We start from the raw sequence: 6,428 nt of genomic DNA, 5'->3' as shown, positions 1-6,428 counted from the left end.
GTGGTTTCTCTTTAACTGTTCTTGACTCTTCGAGGGAACCAGACAGAAAAAGTGATCTCGTAGGACTGCCCTGGAGACAAGTGGGGAGGTGGTGGGTGGAGTGGGGAGAGAGGCCTAGGTCCACTGGGTCAACCGGGTTCCATCATCTTCTTCAGGCTTCTCAGTCGTGCTCCTTCGTGAGGCCGTCGGTGGCGTCAGCAAGTGATGGGGAAAGAAAAATCTGAAGTCACACACAGCACATCCACAGCGAGCAATGGGGAGAAGACAAGTGGACGCTCAAAGCGCAGCCGGCCTTCCCAAAACATCGTTTACTTCTTACTGAATAGGCAACTGGGGAGGCCCAGAGGTGATGGGAGCCTGTCGAAATGGGTGGCTGCTGTACTGAGCCACGCTGTGGTGGGCTTGATCCTTTCCAGCAATGCTGGGGTCTTCCCTGATCACACCACCCACACATGTTGAAAATGCAAAAGAAATTTAGATTTAAAATAACAAACACCTCTCTTGTGTCAGCTATAGAAATAAAAGCTGCATTTTCTCTCCTTTCAATTTCATGTGTTTCTATTGCTCAGAAGCGTTCTTAGAGTTGGCGCACCAAGCAGGGGGTCCATCCATGGTAACACGGAAGCAGGGGCTCCCACCTGCCAGGAGGTGCTGGGATCACATTGCGTGGTGCTTCTCTGCCATCTTTCACCTGACACAGAAGGGAACAGCGACATAGAAGCAGGTCCTTCTGAAAATGGAGACCAGTCTCCGAGTACGGTTTGAGACACCACCTGTGCTCCCCTGGAAAACCTCATGTGAGCCTAGTGAGACACGTTTGTTAAGACCAGGCCGTCAGCAGGGTGGGAAGTATTGGATACTCTCGTCTTGGGTTTTTTATTCTGATGCCATTCTGATGCATCATTCAGACACTGCAGCGTGTGTCTTACTTGGTTCTATTCTATTTCTTCATTGGTTTTAGAAAGTCAGAGCACAGGGCATATTAACATGGGAAATTCTCATCTCCTGAAAGTAATGGCTCTTACTTTCCCCAAAGTCTGGGCCAGCCAGGTCCTTATCCAGCTGAATGTGGAAACGTGTCAGGCGGCGGTGTTTGGAAGCAGAAAAATGTACTGGACTGAAAGCCCCAGTACATGTTGGCAGTTCTGGGGCACCGGATCCCTGGAAGGTCCCCCGGGGAGCAGGTGCATGGGCGGCGATGGTCCTGCACCGAAGTAGGAACGAGAGTGCAGACTTCTGTTATCAAGAAGCAAGCTGAGGCCAAGGGTGGGGCTTAGACACCCTGAGGACATGGCCAGCCCAGGGACAAACCAGGGGACAGCGAGAGAGGACAGAGCTGAGAGAGCAGCACAGCCACAGGCACAACTGTCCTGGATAGTGGGTGCATTTGCTTGACTCCAGCCCCGATTTTGGCGAGCAGTGGTCCCTCAGCACCCTCCACCTGCCACACGTCAGGGCTACCCCTCCTCCACGCCCCTCCAACCTTGGATTACAGGGGACCACTCTCGAGCCCTCTGCCTCCTGTCACCTCCTCCCCGTGCCTGTCCCCTCAACATTGGAGTTCTGGCTCTGCCTCTGCTGTCCCAGGCAGGGCGGCTTTGCACACCCTGAGCTGAGCAGCCCACAGTAAAAGGAGGCACAAGGGTCCTTATGGCTTGGGACCTAGAGGGCCATGCCAAATGGGGCGAACCTCACAGACATCACCTGAGCGACAGAACCTAGCAATTAACCGGGGTTACCTCCCTAATCAAATGGGGATTCTTGGTCAACTCCAAGGTCTGAGGTATCTCATTGTGGTTTTGATTTGCATTTTCCTGGTGACTAATGATGTTGAGCATCTTTTCATGAGGGTGTTGGCCATTTACATATACTCTTTGGAATAATGTCTACTCAAGTCCTCTGACTTACAAATACTGGATTGTTTGTCTTTTTGTTAAGATGTAAGAAATCTTTATCATCTGGGTACTACACCTTGTCATATGCAGGATTTGAAGAATTTTTCTTCTATTCTGTGAGTTGTGATTTCCTTCTTATAATAGTGGCAATTGATGAAAAACTTTAAAAAATTTATAAAGCACAATTTATCTATTTTTTCCTTTTGTTAGTTGTGCTTTTGGAATCATATCTAAGAAAACAGGACCAAATCCAAGGTCATGGAAGTTCACCTCTACATTTTTTTCTACGAGTTTTATAGTATTAAGACTTACATGTAGGTCTCTTTAAAAAAATATTAGCTCCAAATTGAGAAAAATTTTTATGTTTATTATTGAGACAGAAACAGAGCATGAGTGGGGGAGGGGCAGAGAGAGAGGGAAACACAGAATCAGAGGCAGGCTCCAGGCTCTGAGGTGTCAGCACAGAGCCTGACGCAGGGCTCAAACCCATGAACCATGAGATCATAACCTGAGCCGAAGTCGGCCGCTTAATCGACTGAGCCACCCAGGCGCCCCCCATTTAGGTCTTTGATTCATTCTGAGTTAATGTTGATATATCATGTGAGGTAAGAGTCCAATTTTAGCCTTCTGCATGTCCCTACGCAGTTTGCCAGGACCATTTGTTTAAAAGATTCTCCTCTCGTCATTGAATTATCTTATTTTCGTTGACAAAACTCAGTTGATTATTCTAATATCTACCATATATAATGAACACTTACAACCAAATAAAAAAAGTCAAAACCCCAATTTAAAAAATGGCAAAGGACTTGTATAGAAATTTCTCCAAAGCGATATACAAATGGCCAACAAGCACATCCCAAGATGCTCAATGTTACTAGGGAAATGTAAATAAAAACCCCAGGTAGGTACACTTCACAATCACTGGGCTAGCCAAAAACAAACCAACCAACCAACCAAAAAAAAAAAAAAACCAATCCCAAAACAAAATAGAAATTAACATGCACTGGAGAGGCATTGAGAAACTGGATTCCTCATACATTACAGGAATGTAAAATTGTGCAGACCCTTTGCAAAATAGTACAGCAGCTCCTCAAACAAGTAAACATAAAATTACCAAAGACCCAGTAATTCCACTTCTAGCATATACCCAAAAGAAACGAAAGCCTATGGCTACACAAACACTTGCAGACATATGTGAATTTTACCTTTATTCATAATAGCCAAAAAAGAAACAACCCGCATATCTAACAAATGATTACTAGATAAACAAATTATGTATCCATCTATGGAATATTCTTTGGCCATCCAAAGGAATGACATAATGATACCTACAACATAGATGAACCTTGAAAATATTGTGCTAAGTGAAATAAGACAAAACAAAGCCATATTTAAAATTTTTTTCCATTCATATAAAAGTCCATAGTAGTGGCATCTGTAAAATATCCTTGCCTTGTTTCTGATCATAGGGATATTTGGTCTTTCAACATTAAGTATACTAGCAGTAAGTTTTCACAGATGCTCTTTACCAGGCTGAGGAAGAAATTGAGGATATTGACCATTACTGGAAGATTTATCAGGTTTCTTTTTGGTGTAGTGGGAGTATTTTTCATCAGCAACCATTTTGTGATACTGTTGAATTTACCTATGCTGTACTCTCTGCACATGAGCTTTGGATCACTGGCAGGCAAGGGGTAACCTTAGGCCTTTTCTCCTGTGGAAGAAATGTCTATAATCCACTCTTAGTAAGAAATAATATTATCAGAAACAAATTAGATGTTCCTTCAAGAATGGAAGTCAATTTTCATTTAATGTGCCTACAAGTGAGACTGAAAGCTAAAAAAATGTTTCAGGGCACCTGAGTGGCTCAGTCTGTTGAGCGTCCAACTCTGGATTTCAGCTGGGGTCATGATCCCAAGGTCGCAGGACTGAGCCTCATGTCAGGTTCCATGACGAGCAGCTCTCTCTCCAATAAAATAATAGAATAAAATAAAATAAGACAGATAAGATGAGATAAAAATAACAAAATAAAAATGTTTAAAAATATATGCATTTTTCTCCTTTCAACTGTTCTTGCTAATTTTTTATTGTAGGCTTCAAGCCCAACATGGGGCCTGAACTCAGAGCCCTGAGATCAAGACCTGAGCTGAGATCAAGAAGAATAAGATGGTTAACGGACTGAGCCACCCAGCCACCCCATGTTCTTGCTATTCTTGGGCTCCTAACATTCAGAGTTAGGAATTCTTCTAATGCTAAGAAATTTGCTGGTAGGTTTTCCTGTAATAGATATCCAGACTTAGTTATTTCAACTCTCATGAGTTTAGATAAAAAATAACTCTTAAACCAGTCGTGGTGATTTTGTGCATTCTCAAATTCTGTGTGTTGATATAATGATTCAGCAGTAATCCTTCTAACCTCTTCTTAAAAGGCTGCTGAGTCTACTGCTCTGGAAAACAGTGTGGAGGTTCCTCAAAAAACTATCAATAGAAATCCCTTATGACCCAGCAATAGCACTGCTAGGGATTTACCCAAGGGATACAGAAGTGCTGATGCATAGGGGCACATGGACCCCAATGTTCATAGCGGCACTTTCTACAACAGCCAAATCATGGAAAGGGCCTAAATTTCCATCACCTGATGAATGAATCAAGAAGATGTGGTATATATACAATGGAGTATTACATGGCAATGAGAAAGAATTAAGTTGGCCATTTGTAGCAAAGTGGATGGACCTTGAGGGTGTCATGCTAAGCGAAATAAGTCAGGCAGAGAAAGACAGATACCATATGTTTGCACTCATAGGTCTAACAGGAGAACCTAACAGAGGACCATAGGGAGGGGAAGGGGGAAAGAGTGTTGGGGAGAGAGAGGGACACAAATCATGAGAGACAATTGAATACTGAGAATGAACTGAGGGCTAAAGGTGGAGGGGGAAGGGAGAAGTGGTGATGGTCATGAAGGGCAGCACCTGTAGGTGGGAAGAAGCACTGGGTGTTATATGGAAACAATTTGACAATAAACTATTATTTTTAAAAAGGCTGCTGAGTCTAAAAACTCAAATTTCTGGTTATGAGGTTCAGATCCATACAGTCCTTTACTGCTCAAGTAAAAACTTTTAGATGAAATGACTTCCTGAAAACAAAAATCAAACAATTTATTAATTTTTGTTGTTATGAAACTTCCTCCACCTCCCTGCCCTATGTGGGGTTCTAGGGCTTTGTTATTATTGTTCTAGAAATGTGGGACTGATTCTCTACCCAGCAGCCCTCTGCCACACTCTCCCACTCCCGCTGCCACGGGGAGGCATGGCCCTTGCTCGGGGTCGGTCCACATCTCACAGACACGCATTTGTGTCCACGGTGTCTCGGCACCAGTGATGAACTCACTTTTGTATAAAACCAGTCGAAATCTGTTCTGGTTTCTTTTATACAAATAGTAGAGCATAAAAGTGTGTAGTATGTGATGTAAATGTAGGAATATAAAAAGTACGAACTCTGCCGTTTCTTTGTTGTGCGATGGTTTGGTGTTATTTCAAATCCACTTGTTTATCCACTGGGCGAACCCAAAGTCCCAGAAGCCCTCTGGGGGCGGTGGATAGTGGAGAGGAGCACGCGGGGTAGCAAGGTACTTGCTCCGGGCTTCAAGAGAAAAAGTAGAAAGGTAGCTCAAGGCCACTGCAACCTGAGTCCAAGACCAGAGTCATAAGCCCAGGAAAGCCTGTTAAAGTGTGAATTCTCGAGCTCATGCGAGATGCGGTGTGTTAGGGTATTGGGAAGGGGCCCAGAAATCTGAATTTTTACCAGGTTCTCCCAAGAAATTCTTCCTGCACAGAGAGATTTGAGAATCAGTGACTCAGTCCTAACAGAGGTAAAGGGGGTCCCCACCACTCCGATTTCTCTAGGGCTGCTGGGAGAGAAGCCTTCCCTAGGATCAGGGACCGGGATGTCCCACCCAAGCTCCAGAAGCGCTTAACACCGGAAAAGGGAACGCTTCCATAGAGGCTGGAGGCCAGCAGGAGGCCAAGAAGTGGCATCCCTTCCCACGTGGGCTGACTAAGGAACCCAGATGGCGGGGCGGATATCTGTGGGCCTGCCGGGAAATGTAGTCTGCAGGGCAGGTGCGTGCCTGCGTCCTGCGCAGCTGCCAGCTGAGCCTGAGAGAACCTCGAGCAAAGAGATGGTGAGTCCCTAAGTGGCCAAAGGGCGTGGCCGTCCCGCGAGGGTGTGCCGGTCCCACTGGGGCTTCACCTACTGGCCGCCCCCGACCCGACCTGGTCAGTCCATGCTGCTTCTTTCTGCGACCGGGCCGTCCCTTGATTTTCTGGGATCCGGATCGCCCCTAGGGGTGACAGGACATCCTGGGCAGGACCTTGCTGGGACCGTGCTAACGCCTCAGGCAGCTGATATTTACCTGGCTTTTAGACATTCCAGCAATGTGTCTCCCTCGCCAGTCGCGAGCGCCCGCTCTGCAGACACGTCTTTATCCGTGGGCCGCGTGAGCGCGGGCTCGCTGAGGCTGGTGTGGGGAGAAGCC

General features: G+C 45.7%; 1 long non-coding RNA gene across 1 annotated transcript; it reads left to right on the top strand.

Moving 5' to 3' along the window:
- The first annotated feature begins 3 nt into the window (after positions 1–3).
- On the top strand, positions 4–546 carry LOC115284398. Its single transcript, XR_003905180.1, has 2 exons — positions 4–59; positions 156–546. It is a non-coding gene; the product is annotated as an uncharacterized LOC115284398 (long non-coding RNA).
- Positions 547–6,428: the final 5,882 nt, after the last annotated feature.

Source organism: Suricata suricatta, chromosome X (genome assembly GCF_006229205.1).
Source record: "Suricata suricatta isolate VVHF042 chromosome X, meerkat_22Aug2017_6uvM2_HiC, whole genome shotgun sequence".
Lineage (NCBI taxonomy): Eukaryota > Metazoa > Chordata > Mammalia > Carnivora > Herpestidae > Suricata > Suricata suricatta.
Note: the sequence above shows the minus strand (reverse complement) of the source record. Positions and strands in the feature narration are given on the sequence as shown.